The 16369-nt window shown below is 44.4% G+C and overlaps 1 protein-coding gene across 3 annotated transcripts in view; it reads left to right on the top strand.

Annotated features, from left to right (window-relative positions):
- Positions 1–507: 507 nt before the first annotated feature.
- The window catches only part of MAS1 (MAS1 proto-oncogene, G protein-coupled receptor), a 61465-nt gene continuing 45603 nt past the window's right edge, over positions 508–16369 (top strand). For all 3 annotated transcript variants that reach the window (XR_012234381.1, XM_073586859.1, XM_073586858.1), the window contains exon 1: positions 508–690. The gene's annotated coding sequence lies outside the window, so the exon portion shown is untranslated. The remainder of the gene's footprint in view (positions 691–16369) is intronic.

Raw genomic sequence — 16369 nt, 5'->3', positions numbered from 1 at the left:
TATGGTATAGAGAAGGAGAAGCTGAGTAGAGTGATATATAGATTTGTGGGGAAAGATTCAGAGTAACTTGTCATTTATTCATTGAGATCCCTAATGTTTGTATACAAGTCCAGTGGGCGTTCCTTCCTACTCAGTGATTGGCAGTTATATCTGCATGCACAGTGATACAGGGACCACCCACTGGACTCCTATGCACCAGGGATTTCAATGAATAAAATGCAAGTTTTAGTAAAACTTTTCTCACAAAAATGTATCAATCTGTCAGATCCTCCTGCCCTATAACATCCTGCCTGAAGGTCAGATACTATTTTCAACATGACAGGTTTCCTTTAGCTTAATATTCCAGACTGATATAAAACCAAGTTGAAACATGAAGCTCTAGACCTCCTCCGTATACACAGGAAGGTGTCTTTTATACATGTGATGTTATTATAGTTGGGGGTTGTGCAATACCTGAATTGTATTAATGGTATTAATTTAGTTTTTGTAAGAGTGGGTGTGAGATAACCTTCCCGGACGGCTGCTGTGTACACACTAGTTAGCTAAAAGCCCTGATTTAGACAGAAGGTAGCAGTAAGGTGAGAATATTTATGGCTCAACTGAGGCTCCGTCACCTGGAGACATAAGCAGTAAATTCTAGATTTACTGTATAGACCATAAGACGTCTACAACTGGATTAACATCAATACGGTAAGTATTTCACATAGCAAAATTCCCTAAATGTTCGAAATTATAGTGAGTACTAATATTTCAATATAAAAATAGCTGATATTGTGAGTACAAGTCTACAGGTCTTTAATATAAGAAATCCCATAATGGCATGAATATATTTACCAGCTTTTACATTATTCCTGCCCATAATTGTATATTTCCTACACTATTCCAACGTTTGTATGTTATTAGATCTTACAAAGACATGTAAGAGAATGTAGATAGGATATGTAGAAAGAAGAAGAAAGTATAAATATTAATATGTTGTAAGTCTGTATTACTTATTTCTATTCTTTATATATAACAAATTTTAAGATTTTTTTCTGCTCTCTAAACTGATGTTAAAGAGAATTCATGTGTATCTCAGTGGCATGCATCAGTTTTTCTTAATACCTTTTTTGCTTTATAACTGATCTTTATGGTTCGGAAATATATTTTCAGTTTTTCTTGAGTTTATTTTCCCCATTGCAGTCACTTGTAAATGACTTATCAGATTTGCTCTCTCCGTACTGATGTTATTGTATCATGTATAGCTTTTGGATATCATGTGTTTAGAGAAAAATGGATTAGTCAACAGATTCCATTCATTTTTATAGGACTTAAAAGAATGCATCATTTAATAAGTAGGAAATAAGATGATAGTGTGGACTGAGCCCAACCTGTGGTTTTGGGTCCTGTAAATAGGGTCTAGGAGGGAATGTTTCTATTTTTGGAGAATGCCAACCTGGCGTAAGAAAACTTATAGACCATGCAATGCTTGTTTAGGAGTTTATACATGAAAATAGCCTCTTCAGAAAGGAAGTGGACAGGGACGCTAGAAATTTTTGTTATTATGGGTTTTTTTTTTAACTTGTGAGGCACAAATTGAAATCAGTTTTTCAATTGCTGTTAAACCCCTCAGCGACAGACGTAAACTTACATCATATGTCGTGTCCCCAACTTTGATGCGGATTCCAACACTGAACTCACATCTTTTCCCGCAAATGGCATCTGATTTATTCAGCTGTCATGTGCCTTTATCAACCGCGAGTGGATTGGTGCGCCACCCACAGCTTTTAACCAGTTAAATCCTGCTGTCAATGTGCACCCCCCGGTCACGTGACAGGTGTTGTCATGACAGCTGGGGGTCTGCAGAAGACAAGACCCCGTGCCTGTCATTGTAATTCTCCTGTGAATGTCGGCTTGTGGACGCCGTTCATAGGAGATTGAGATTTCTGCTGTTTATAGCAGTGCTGAAGACCTGCTATGTATAGCACAGGTGAACGGATAATTGCAGGTTCAAGTCTGCTGAGGGAACTATTAAATAAAATAAAAAATGAAAAAAAAATTAAAACTGAGAAAAAAATAAAAAAAAAACAGAAAAGTTTAAATCACCACCCTTATGACCCACTGAAAATAAAACAATAAAAAATACACATATTTGGTATTGCTGTGTTCAGAAATGTCCAATCCATCAAAATATAAAGTAAAAGGTGCAACGAGAAAAATAATCGCAACACCATAATTACGTTTTTTTGGCCACCTCAACGATGCAATAAAATGTAATAACAGGCAATCAAAACATTGTACCTACCCCAAAATGGTATCATCAAAAACATTTACTCAGGGCATAAAAAATAAGCCATCGCACAGCCCCAGATCTCGAAAAATGAAAATGCTACGAATCTAGGAAATGGCAACAAATGCATAAACTTTTTTCATATAAATTTCACTTAAAAAATAAACTATACATGTTTGGCATCTATGTACTTGTACAGAGCTGGGGAATAAAACTGTCAGGTCAGTTTTACCATATATTGAGCATGGTAAGTAAAAAATTCAAAAAACAATTATGGAATTGCACTTTTTTTTGCACTTTCACCCCACTTGAAATTTTTTTCCCGTTTTCAAGTACACGACATGGTTAAACTAATGGGGCCGTTCAAAAGTACAACTCATCCCGCAAAAAAACAAACCCTCATATGGCTATATTGAAAGAAAAAAGAGATATGGCTCTGGGAAGAAGGAGAGGAAAAACAAACATTAAAAAATGGAAAATGTCCTAATGAAAACCCTGAGACCTCATGTGTTTATGGAGACTTCACAGTGGTTCATTGTGTTCCTATTGCTCTGTATTAAAAACTGAAGACATTTTATGTGCAGTCTTTTGGTGCAGCTTTATGGCAAACACATAATAGATTTATTCTGCTCTATTAGAAAATCTTCTGGGGGAGATAATTTTTGTATTTACCGCCAAAAGTCACAAAAATTTGCAAAATTGAAAACGCCTTCAGAAACTATACTCTAGGCAGGGACTAGAGTAAGATGAGCCCCCCAAAAAAGTGACATCTTGTAAAAGTCAAAGTTCATTAATCTGTCTGAAACATCTGAATAAGCAAAATTATTCAGGAAAAAAATTAATAAAAACAGAAGTTTGGTTGCCTTAGGCCGGTCTCACATGTCCAGATAATTCCGGTACCAGAGAAAACGGTACTGGAGCTATCCATGTCCTTGTGTCCGTGTGGATACATGGTACCACCATGTGGTACATGTGTGGCAACCGTGTGCCGCACGTGTGCTGCATCAGGACCACACGGACAGCCGCCGGGATGAAGCGCTACAGTAAGCACTGTTCCCCTGTTGCTGGTGCTGAACGCTGCTGTGATTCTTCTCTCCTGCTCTGCAGGCAACAGCAAGCAGGAGAGAAGAATGAATGAAAACCCGATGTGGGGTCCCCCTCATTTTGTGAATCAACCAGACGAAACTTACAGCTGGGGGCTATTTAAGTAAATAATTTAAAAAACAGCGTGGGGACCCCTCTATTCTTGAGAACCAACCTTGCTGAAGCTGACAGCTGAGGGCTGCAACCCCCAGCTGTAAGTTTCGTCTGGTTTGTTCACAAAATGAGGGGGACCCCACATTGGGTTTTCATTCTTTCTTCTCTCCTGCTCGCTGTTGCCAGCAGAGCAGGAGAGAAGAATGACAACCGCGTTCAGCACCAGCCGCAGGGGAACAGCGCTTACAGTAGTGTTTCTTCCCCGGCGGCCGTCCGTGAGCACGGAGGACAGTGTGAACTGTTCCCCGTGCATGTGTTCAGCACTTTTGCCGACTGTGCTCTCCCATGAACACTGACATGTCTCCGTCATTTTAACACAGACAGTGTGTCTATGTGTGTCAGTGTCTCCGGTACGTGAGGAAACTGTCACTACACGTACCAGATGTCATGGTCCAGTCCGGAGTTTATTTTCTGCTGTTTTCACTCTGGACTGGTCATGCGGGGGTTAGTCTCCTCAGCCTCGTACTGGAGCTAGCTGGGCTATTTCAGTCTCTCACAGCCTGCTGACCAGTGTTAGTGATAGCTCAAGCATCCAGTTTAGAGCCTCTGACCCTTGTACCTTGGTGATCCTCCTGCCTTTGGCTAGTATCCACATGTATGACCCGGACTGATCTCTGACCCTGTCTCTTGGAATTCGTCTCTGCAGCTACGTTCCCTCTCTGGCATTTGACTTCCTGGTTTGTACCCCGACCACGTATTTCGTCTCACGTTTTTGGACCCCGTGCTCATGTTTTGGCTTTCTGACCCTCGGCTTGGTATTTTGACTACGTGTATTGCTGCTCCTTCTGGTATGTCTGCTCCTGCTAGTTTCTGACTCGGTTCGTCTGACCATTCTCTCTTGTTACCTGTCACACCTGTGCTATTGCTCAGTGTTGCTACTCTTAGTGTGTAACCTCTCTTCCCTCACCAGCTCCCACTGGTGGAGGTTTCACTACATTATCACTAACCAATACATTTAAACGGGATTTTGCACTTTTTTTTTTCTCTCTGGTCATGGATCTGCTGCATAATTTGGCAGATCAAGTGTCCGGTTTGACGCAGATGGCGCAGGATTTTTCTGTGAATCATCAGTCCCTTGTCATGTCTCATACCCACTTACAGAAAGAACTGACTGAGACTAATAAGACCATGCAGGGAAACATCTCTCATATTGTTAGTCCACCAGGTGACTCTGTAGATGTTATTTTGCACTCTCCTGAACCGTCAGTTAAACTTCCTGACACGTTTTCTGGCGAAAAAGATAAATTTCACATATTCAAGGAGAGTTGTAAATTATGGTTTTCTCTTAGACCCTGATCGTCTGGGATGAGACTCAACGGGTGGGGATTATTATTTCCTTACTTAGGGAGGGTCCCCAATCCTGGGCTTTCTTGTTGACCCCTACTGCCCCTGAATGGATGTCGGTAGATAGGTTTCTTTGAGGCCCTAGGACTTATCTATGACGAACGGGACCATATTAGGGTGGCAGAGGACACTATTATGGGTCTGGGGCAGGGGAAGCACTCAGCCGAATGGTACAGCTCCGAATTTCGTCGATGGTCCACTGAGGTGTCCTTGGACAACTCCGCACTGAGATGTCTGTTCAGGAAGGGACTGACGGATTGCTTGAAGGACGCTCTGGCTCTCCATCCACCTCCCAGCTCATTGGAGGAGGCTATGACTCAGGCTATCCGTATGGATCGGAGACTGTGGGAGAGAGGTGTTACTCAGCGAGGGATTCCATTGTTCCCTGCTAACCCTGATGTTTTGCTTCCATCTGAACCTTTGGAGGTGGGAGCCACCAACCCTCAGGAGTAAGAAAGGAAATGGCGACGTGATGGAAAGTTATGTTTTTACTGTGGAGATCCCGGACACTGGAAAAAAAACTGCCCCTCCTGTCCACCAACTAACAAGCGGCTGACTCTTGGTGATCATCGTGGAGGTCACTCAGACTCCCAGGTACCTTTTTCTTCATTTTCAAAGATACTGTTAAAGGTGGAACTTGGAGTTGAGAATGGCTTTTTCCATACTTTGGCTTTTGTGGACTGTGGGTCATCCCTGAAGCTGATTGACTCTAAGCTGGTGGCCCGCTGTAGATTAGGGACAGTTAGGTTGGAGACTCCCTTAAAAATTGTGGCTATTGACGCTACACCTCTCACTAAGGATGGTCTCAATTTCAGTTCTAAAGAATTCACCCTCAGGGTGGGAGCCCTACACCAGGAGCGTATGTCATGCTTTGTTTTGGATACCCTCCCTGCTGGCCTGGTGTTAGGGTTTCCCTGGTTGCAACAGCATAACCCGGTTATTGACTGGGGGTCCCGGGATATTGTTAAATGGGGACCTGGTTGTTCTGAAAATTGTCTTGCCACTGTGTCTATGTCATCCGTCAGTCTGGAGGGTATCCCGGAGTACCTGAAGGATTTTGAGGATGTGTTCTCCGAAAAGGAGGCTGAGGTTCTAACACCACACTGCCCATTCGATTGTGCCATTGATCTTGTTCCCGGTGCCAAATTGCCCAAAACCTGTCTGTACAATCTCTCCGGCCCTGAGCGGGCTGCTATGAAGGAGTATATCTCTGGGAGCCTCCGTAAAGGGCATATACAGCCATCTGTTTCTCCCGTGGCGGCGGGGTTCTTTTTTGTAAAAAAAAAAAAAGGATGGTGGTTTACGCCCATGCCTCGATTTTCAAGAACTGAATAAGATAACCATAAGAAACCCTTATCCTCTCCCACTGATACCTGATTTATACAATCAATTGTCGGGGGCCAGGTGGTTCTCTAAGTTGGACCTCAGGGGAGCATACAATCTCATCCATATGCGGGAGGGGGATGAGTGGAAAACTGCGTTTCTCACCTCTGAGGGTCTGTTTGAAAATTTGGTTATGCCGTTCGTTTTGACTAACGCACCAGCGGTATTCCAGAATTTCATTAACAATGTTTTTTCTGATTTTATTGGATGTTTTGTAGTAGTTTATCTTGATGATATACTCATATATTCTTCTAATAGACAAAGTCACATGGGTCATCTTCGTGCGGTTCTCTAGAGGCTCAGAGAGAACTCACTCTTTGCCAAACTGGAGAAATGTTCATATTTTTACTCAAGAATTGTCTTTTCTAGGAGTCATCCTGCCCACGGAGGGGTTTCGTGTGGACCCTATGATGGTACAGGCCATTGTGGATTGAGTGCAACCCAGAGCTCTCAAGGGCCTTCAGCGATTTCTGGGTTTCGTCAATTACTATAGAAAATTCATCAAGGGGTTCTCTCAAGTGGTCAAACCCCTCACGGATCATACCCAAAAGGGGGCTGATATCAAAAACTGGTCAGCTCCAGCTGTGGTGGCATTTTCTTTGTTAAAAAACGTTTCATGACTGCTCCGGTACTGGTTCAACCTGATTTGTCTAAACCATTCATCATAGAAGTGGATGCCTCTGAGGTGGGAGTGGGAGCTGTGTTGTCCCAGGGCCCCACCACATTAACTAACTTAAGACCCTGTGCCTTCTTTTCTTAAAAATTTTCCTCTGCGGAGAGGAATTATGATGTGGGTAACCAAGAGTTGTTGGCCATTAAATTAGCTTTTGAAGAATGGAGGCATTTTTTGGAGGGGGCTGCCATCGTATCACTGTCATTACAGATCACAAGAACCTGTCTTACATCGAGTCCGCCAAACGTCTGACTCCAAGACAGGCAAGGTGGTCACTTTTTTTTTCCCGATTTCAGTTTTCCATCACTTTCAGACCAGGTTCCAAGAATGTGAAGGCGGATGCCTTGTCTCGCAGCCTAGATCCGGTATCGCCTCCTGAGCCTCCTTCCTCCATTCTTCAGCGCAGGGTGGTGGTGGCTGTGGTGTCCCCGAGATTGGAGCAGGAGATTCGTAAGGCCCAATCTCTTACTTCTCCATCCATACCTGAAAATAAGCTCTTTATGCCTGTTCAGTATCAATTAAGGGTGCTTCGGGAGTTCCACGACTCGGCTCTGAGTGGGCATCCTGGAATCTCGGCCACTCGTAAAGCCATCACTAGGCTGTTCTGGTGGCCCTCGTTGACTTCTGACATCACTGGCTTTAGTCCTCCTGTGAAATTTGTGCCCGTGCTAAAGCCTCCCACAACCGGCCGGGGAATTGGAGCTACTGCCAATTCCAGATAGACCGTGGACTCATCTGTCCATGGATTTTATCACCGATCTCCCCCTCTCTAATGGCAAAACCGTGATCTGGGTAGTGGTGGATAGGTTCAGTAAACAAGCACATTTTGCACCATTAACGGGCCTTCCTAATGCTTAGACTCTATCTAAACTATTCATTGAGCATGTGATCCGGTTGCATGGTGTGCCTGTCAGTGTGGTGTCTGATAGAGGGGTGCAATTCGTGGCAAAATTCTGGAGGGCTTTTTGCAAAAAGGCTGGGCATCAGTCTGACCTTTTCATTGGCCTACCATCCCAAGACCAATGGTCAGACTGAAAGGACCAATCAGTCTTTGGAGCAGATTCTACGATGTCTTGTCACATCCAGACAGGATGATTGATGCTCTGTGATACCTATAGCGGAATTCGCTTTCAATAATCCTGTCAATCAGTCTACTGATACTTCTTTCTTCCGCAACTACGGGTTTCACCCTCATTTTGGTGAATTATCCCGACTGGATTTGGAGTGTCCTGGGACTGATTCAGCCTTTTTGCGTTTGGGGGAGGTTTGGAGGGAGGTTCAGAGGAACATTGGGGAGGCTCAAGGCAAATATAAATTTTTTGCGGATAAACGACACTCTGTGGGGCCGGCTTATCAGGTGGGGGATAAGGTATGGTTATCCACCAAAAATATAAGGCTGAGAATACCCTCTGCTAAGTTGAGTCCCAAGTTTATTGGTCCGTATGAAATTTTAGAGGTGATTAATCCTGTGGCCTTTCACCTGCGTTTGCCTCCGTCGATGGGGATCCCTAATGTGTTCCATAAGGCGCTTCTAAAGCCATTGGTGCCTTCCTCTGATGAGTCTCCCTTGTACCCGCCGCCTGTTATGGTAGATGGCCAGACCGAGTACGAGGTGGAACAGGTGGTGGATTCTCGTATGCTCTGCCGTTCACTTCAGTACTTAGTCCATTGGAAAGGGTATGGTCCTGAGGATCGGTCATGGGTGCCGGCGCGTTTGGTCCATGCGGATCGGTTGGTCCGGGCCTTTCACGCTCGTCATCCAGGGAAGCCTGGGGGTCCGGTGGCCCCCCATTGTGAGGGGGTACTCTCATGGTCCAGTCCAGAGTTTATTTTCTGCTGTCTTCACTCTGGACTGGTCATGCGGGGGTTAGTCTCCTCAGCCTCGTTCTGGAGCTAGCTGGGCTATTTCAGTCTCTCACAGCCTGCTGACCAGTGTTAGTGATAGCTCAAGCTTCCAGTTTAGAGCCGCTGGCCCTTGTACCTTGGTGATCCTCCTGCTTTTGACTAGTATCCACATGTATGACCCGGACTGATCTCTGACCCTGTCTCTTGGTATTCGTCTCTGCAGCTACGTTCCCTCTCTGGCATTTGACTTCCTGGCTTGTACCTCGATCACCTATTTCGCCTCACGTTTTTGGACCCTGTGCTCATGTTTTGGCTTGCTGACCCTCGGCTTGGAATTTTGACTACGTGTATTGCTGCTCCTTCTGGTACGTCTGCTCCTGCTAGTTTCTGACTCGGGTCGTCTGACCATTCTCTCTTGTTACCTGTCACACCTGTGCTATTGCTACTCTTAGTGTGTAACCTCTCTTCCCTCACCAGCTCCCCCCTGGTGGAGGTTTCACTACACCGGAGCCACTGACGTGTGAAACCGGCCTTAGACTTTGAGCCTTCACTAATAATGACTAATTATGAGGCAAGAGACATATATTATATGATTCAGCCATCCTAGTAAGAGAGTCTTGTGTCTATTCAAAGCTGCAAAACTATAAGAATACTTTGCAAGATGGTATAAGTTCACAGAGTTCAACATATATCAAGCTGCTCTCCTAAAGACTTTTCACAAGAGATGGTTTAAAGCAATCATGTGTCAATTTTTACCTTTTCTTGAATTTGATTAAGTACTTCAATATCTTTCAAGACAAATTCCATACAACATTGATATATGCTAAAAATTACCAAGAGCAGGCTGCATTTCATGTCATAGCCACTCGATGGTAACATAGACTCATTTAGCATTGACATCTCTTGTGAGGTACAGTAGCGCTGTTATTCAGTTAGGGGATCCTCGTTAGGCAGCGAACAAAACACATCCGGCACCAGGTTTTCCACAAAACCAAAACAGTCCATGCAGTTTATTCAGCAGCATAAACCCATAGAAGCAACATAAAGTTCTTACAACAGCATAGCGTCCATGACAGAGTTCAGCTCTGTTACTCTGTAGTTATACAGGTTAAACATGCACAGGCTTTCTAGCCTCAGTTATCTCACCCACGTCAGGGTCACTCATGGTTGCTTTAGCTTACTGCAGGCATCCATTCCCTCTAGGGAACTCCCAGGCACGTGCAGCCATTAACACAGCGTTCACTTGCTGTCAGAAGGCAGCCCCCATCTCTCTCTCAGACAGGGCCTTCCACACTGGACCAACCAGGTCCCAGCATTCACCCCATGTGACCTACCCTGGCCACATTATATGGTTCATAGCCATGCCCACTGGGTCACATGACTCTGACCTCCTCACAGGTCCTTTAAGCACTTACACACTCTTTACAACAGTGTTCTTTAAACACACCCCCTGGGTGGGTTTGTAGGTGACTGGCCTGCCCATCTCCCTAGTTACCTGGAGACTAGTGTTGAGCTTTCCGATACCGCAAGTATCGGGTATCGGCCGATATTTGCCGTATCGGAATTCCGATACCGAGTACCGATACTTTTTTCGTATCGGATACCGGAATCGGAAGTCCAAAATGCAATGAGCCACTTTTGTGGCTCTGATTGGCTGCCGAAATGACGTCATCATGATGCGCTGTCTGTGCGCATCATGATGCGCCGTCAGTTCGGGCCTTCGGGGGGGCTGTGCCGACTGTCCGGGGTCTGTGCAGGCCTGCCGGTGGTCTGTGCAGGCTCCGGGGGTCTGTGCCGGCCTGCCGGGGGAGCTGTGCCGGCCTGCCAGTGGGCTGTGCAGGCTCCGGGGGTCTGTGCCGGCCTGCCGGGGAGCTGTGCCGGCCTGCCGGTGGTCTGTGCAGGCTCCGGTGGTCTGTGCCGGCCTGCCGGGGGGCTGTGCAGGCTCCGGTGGTCTGTGCCGGCCTGCCGGGGAGCTGTGCCGGCCTGCCGGGGAGCTGTGCCGGCCTACCGGTGGGCTGTGCAGGCTCCGGGGGTCTGTGCAAGCATCGTCCGATGGGACTACAAGTCCCATCGGGCGATGCCTGCTACCATGACAGTGATTGACACATTAGCCAATGATGGGACAGTAGTAGTCCCATCATCCGGCTGTTGAATGTAAAAAAAAAAAAAAAAAAAAATTACATGCTACATACATGCTACATACATACTACATACATACTACATACATGCTACATACTACATGCATGCTACATACTACATACATGCTACATACATACTACATACATACTACATATATACTACATGTAACATACATACTACATGCAACATGCATACTACATACATGCTACATACTACATGCATGCTACATACATGCTACATACATACTACATATATACTACATGCATGCAACATACATACAACATATATACTACATGCATGCAACATACATACAGCATATATACTACATGCATGCAACATACATACAACATATATACTACATGCATGCAACATGCATACTACATATATACTATACAGTATATACTACATGTAACATACATACTACATATATACTACATGCTACATACATGCTACATACATGCTACATACATACTACATACATTATACATATATACTACATGCATGCAACATACATACAACATATATACTACATGCATACTACATATATACTATATATACTATATGTAACATACATACTACATATATACTACATACTACATACATGCTACATACATACTACATACATACTACATATATACTACATGTAACATACATACTACATGCAACATGCATACTACATACATGCTACATACTACATGCATGCTACATACATGCTACATACTACATACATGCTACATACATGCTACATACATACTACATATATACTACATGTAACATACATACTACATGCAACATGCATACTACATACATGCTACATACTACATGCATGCTACATACATGCTACATACTACATACATGCTACATACATGCTACATGTATACTACATGTAACATACATACTACATGCAACATGCATACTACATACATGCTACATACTGCATGCATGCTACATACATGCTACATACTACATACATGCTACATACATACTACATATATACTACATGCATGCAACATACATACAACATATATACTACATGCATGCAACATGCATACTACATATATACTGCATATATACTACATGCATGCAACATACATATATACTACATACAATACATACATATAGACATACAGTACATATAACATAGAGTACATACTCACCGTCACTTGTCACTTTGATCCCCGAAGCCATTGTCGCCTGAGGAATAAATATCAAAATAAAAAACACCAATATACTTACCCCGATCCGCAGAAGTCTTCGAGGGTCCCACGTCCATCTTGCGTGGAGAACAGCAGCATCAGCTGATGCTACCGTTCTCTACCAGCTCCAGGAATACAATGACGGAAGGTAGGTATCCTTCCGCACTGTATTCCTCCACCACTTTAAAAAAAAAAAAAAAGTCCCTAGTCTCACTTTATGCCATTGCTGCATGGGAAATTCCCACGCAGCAATAGCATAAAGTGAGACTAGGGACTTTTTTTTTACAGTGGTGGAGGAATACAGTGCGGAAGGATACCTACCTTCCGTCATTGTATTCCTGGAGCTGGTAGAGAACGGTAGCATCAGCTGATGCTGCTGTTCTCCACGCAAGATTGACGAGGGACCCTCGTGGACTTCTGCGGATCGGGGTAAGTATATTGGTGTTTTTTTTATTTTGACATTTATTCCTCAAGGGGACAATGGCTTTGGGGATCAAAGTGACAAGTGACGGTGAGTATGTACTCTATGTTATATGTACTGTATGTCTATATGTATGTATTGTATGTAGTATGTATGTATGTTGCATGCATGTAGTATATATGCAGTATATATGCAGTATGCATGTTGCATGCATGTGGTATGTAGCATGTAGCATGCATGTGGTATGTAGCATGTATGTAGTATGCATGTTGCATGTAGTATGTATGTTACATGTAGTATATATAGTATATATGTAGTATGCATGTAGTATATATGTTGTATGTATGTTGCATGCATGTAGTATATATGTATTATGTATGTAGTATGTAGCATGTATGTAGTATGTATGTAGCATGTATGTAGCACGTAGTATATATGTAGTATGCATGTTACATGTAGTATATATACTATATATGTAGTATGCATGTTGCATGCATGTAGTATATATGTTGTATGTATGTTGCATGCATGTAGTATATATGTATTATGTATGTAGTATGTAGCATGTATGTAGTATGTACCGTGTTTCCCCGAAAGTAGGACCCCCCCGAAAGTAAGACAGGGTGGGGGTTACGGGGGGGTCCTTCAACGTAAGGCCTCCCCCGAATGTAAGGCAGGGTTGGGGGCCGCTGTGAAATGTAAGGCCCTTACCTTTGGGCCGCCGCTGTCCCCCATTGGGTCCCCAGGCTCCAGAGGTGTCCTCAGGTGCAGCTGGGCGGGTCCAGCGCTCATGGGGTTAACTCGCCGTGTTAACCCCGCAATCCGCCCAGCTCAACAGCTCATTGGCCGCCCCTGTTCCCCACGTCACCGCCGGCCCCCGGCTCGAGCACTGATTGGTCCAGCAGCTCGGGCTGTAATTGGCCGCCCCAGACCCACGTCACCGCTGTTTCCCTGCTGATTGGCACAGCGTTCCCTGCAGCACAGGCCTTCCGCACCCACAGCCGCACCGCAGAGGAAAACGTCCAGCATTTAAAAACCAAGTAGGGAAACATGTACTGTATAGGGTATGGGGCTGTGTGCAGTGGGATACGGCACTGTTATGGGGTGTGGGGCTGTGTGCAGTGGGATACGGCACTGTTATGGGGTATAACAGCATGTTAATAAATGTTAATTTATTGGTTAAAAAGAAATTGTCATTTTTTTCGGCTAATGTAAGACCTCCCCCGAAAGTAAGACAGGGTGGGACTTTTTGGGGTAAAATTAATGTAAGACAGGGTCTTACTTTCGGGGAAACACGGTATGTAGCATGTATGTAGCATGTAGTATATATGTAGTATGTATGTTACATGTAGTATATATAGTATATATGTAGTATGCATGTTGCATGCATGTAGTATATATGTTGTATGTATGTTGCATGCATGTAGTATATATGTATTATGTATGTAGCATGTATGTAGCATGTAATTTTTTTTTTTTTTTTTTTTACATTCAACACATTAGCCGGATGATGGGACTACTACTGTCCCATCATTGGCTAATGTGTCAATCACTGTCATGGTAGCAGGCATCGCCCGATGGGACTTGTAGTCCCATCGGACGATCCTGCACAGACCCCCGGAGCCTGCACAGCCCACCGGCAGGCCGGCACAGCCCCCCAGCAGGCCGGCACAGAGCACCGGAGCCTGCACAGCCCACCGGCAGGCCGGCACAGCCCCCCCGGCAGGCCAGCACAGACCACCGGAGCCTGCACAGACCACCGGCAGGCCGGCACAGCCCCCCCGGCAGGCCGGCACAGACCCCCGGAGCCTGCACAGACCACCGGCAGGCCTGCACAGACCCCCGGAGCCTGCACAGACCCCCCGGCAGGCCGGCACAGCCCTCCGAAAGGCCTGTACAGACCCCAGAGAGGCTGTACAAGGCAAAAATAGGGTTTTTCTTATTCCGATACCGGAAGTCCCATAGACTTGAATGGGACTTCCGGTATCGGAATCGGCGATACCCGATATTTTTTTTAGATCGGCCGATACCATCCGATACGATACTTTTAAGTATCGGACAGTATCGCTCAACACTACTGGAGACTTCTCACTGTCACATTAAAGCAGCACCTCAGCAGTATCACTGCTGATCAACACATAAGTCTCCATCTCAAAGCCACCCACTTTGAGATACATAATGGCCATTCAGTATTCTGCCATTCATCCTTTCTCCTGGGACATCCACACAGCGCCCCCTAGAGGACACAGTGGTTACTACACCACACTCTTGACAGTATTTCAGGTTGTTATTTTTTTTACTACAGTAAAACACATCATAGGATCTGTTGATTCAAGAGGAAAGATAAGAATGCACACATCTGTATATTGCCTACTCTGGTCTTATGAACACAATATGAATATTATCAGACCAATCATTTCAACAGCACATATTGTAGGATTGATGACATGTTTAAAAAAATCAGTTTAAGTAAAATGATTCCTTTTATGCTTTTTATAAAGGTAGTAATGACTGAGATGAGTTCCTTGCCATGCAGTAATGAAATGATTATTTGTATCATCATTCATAATACCTGTGGATTCACTGTTATAAATGTTAACATATAGTGAAATTAGACAGGTTTGGCAAATTTTTCTAAAAGATTAAAGTTGATAATTTATAAAATTTGCCCTAAATTTAATGAGCTACCATTGTCTTGAAACATTAAATATAACACTATGAGGTTTACTTGGACTGTATCTAACTCCTTTAACACACTGCCTTAGTAATGTTGAAGTCACCTCACAGTGGAAACAAATGATAACCTGGTAGTAACCAACAGTCCGTATAATAACAATGCAGTTTGACTGACTTTTTATGTTAAAATTAATTAAGCTGTCCAAAAATTATCCCTTTAGTCATTTGTGACTTAAGGCCCTTTTACATTTAGCAATGCACCAGCGATCCGACGAGCGATCCGACCCGGTCAGGATCGCTGGTGCATCGCTAAATGATCGCTAGTGAGCTTTAGTCATTTGGCAGACTATTTTGGGAAGAACACTGATAAAGTTTGATGGAGTCGATGTTCAAGGTAATATCATCCTGCTGTAACTGAGACAAGTGATGTGCCATATCACATAATGACTCCTGATTCTGCAATGTATATAGTGGTGGTGAGTGAGTGAATCATGTGAATTTTAAAATGTTCAGAATTCACAGGGACTATGTGGATTCAGCACTTCATACAGCTGTGCGCATGCATGTTTTATATCAGGGTTGAAAGGTGGTGGCCATGTAAGGCGGCCAGGGTGGTAGTCGTGGCAACAAGCTGTAGTGTTCCCACACCCTGGCACCTCACAGAGAATATACACAGTCCCTTCTGTAGTGTGTGCAGCAAAGTGCTCTCTGTCACTGCCAGGTTCCTCTCAGGCTTTGTCACTCTGGCTTCACAAAATGTTTCAGAGTCACAAGTCTTTTCAAACAACATAACTTTACTGGACAGCAATACCTTCATCAGGTAGGCAGCACACGGCAAACACAGTCATCTTCATATCTATCCCTGTCATCCTGACCGGCTCTATCTTCTCCTTCAGCTTCCCTCTCCTGGCAGGCTCATCTATCTCGATGGACAGTCAGTGTCCCACTTGTATCCCTGGACAATTCGTGTCCCATCTGTAATCTCAGACATCCCGTGTCCCATCTGTATCCTTGGACAATCAGTGTCCCACCTGTGCCTTTCTTGCTAGCAGCTCTTTATCAGCCCCTTGTCTGGCTCCAATGGGGAGAGGCGCCGGGAACACCATCTCTACTGCTCCTGCCCTGGTCCTAGACCAAAGATCCTAATGGGGATGATTCTGTATGGC

This window comes from Dendrobates tinctorius, unplaced genomic scaffold (assembly GCF_039654945.1).
Source record: "Dendrobates tinctorius isolate UK_male_01 unplaced genomic scaffold, ASM3965494v1 ptg000097l, whole genome shotgun sequence".
NCBI lineage: Eukaryota > Metazoa > Chordata > Amphibia > Anura > Dendrobatidae > Dendrobates > Dendrobates tinctorius.
Note: the sequence above shows the minus strand (reverse complement) of the source record. Positions and strands in the feature narration are given on the sequence as shown.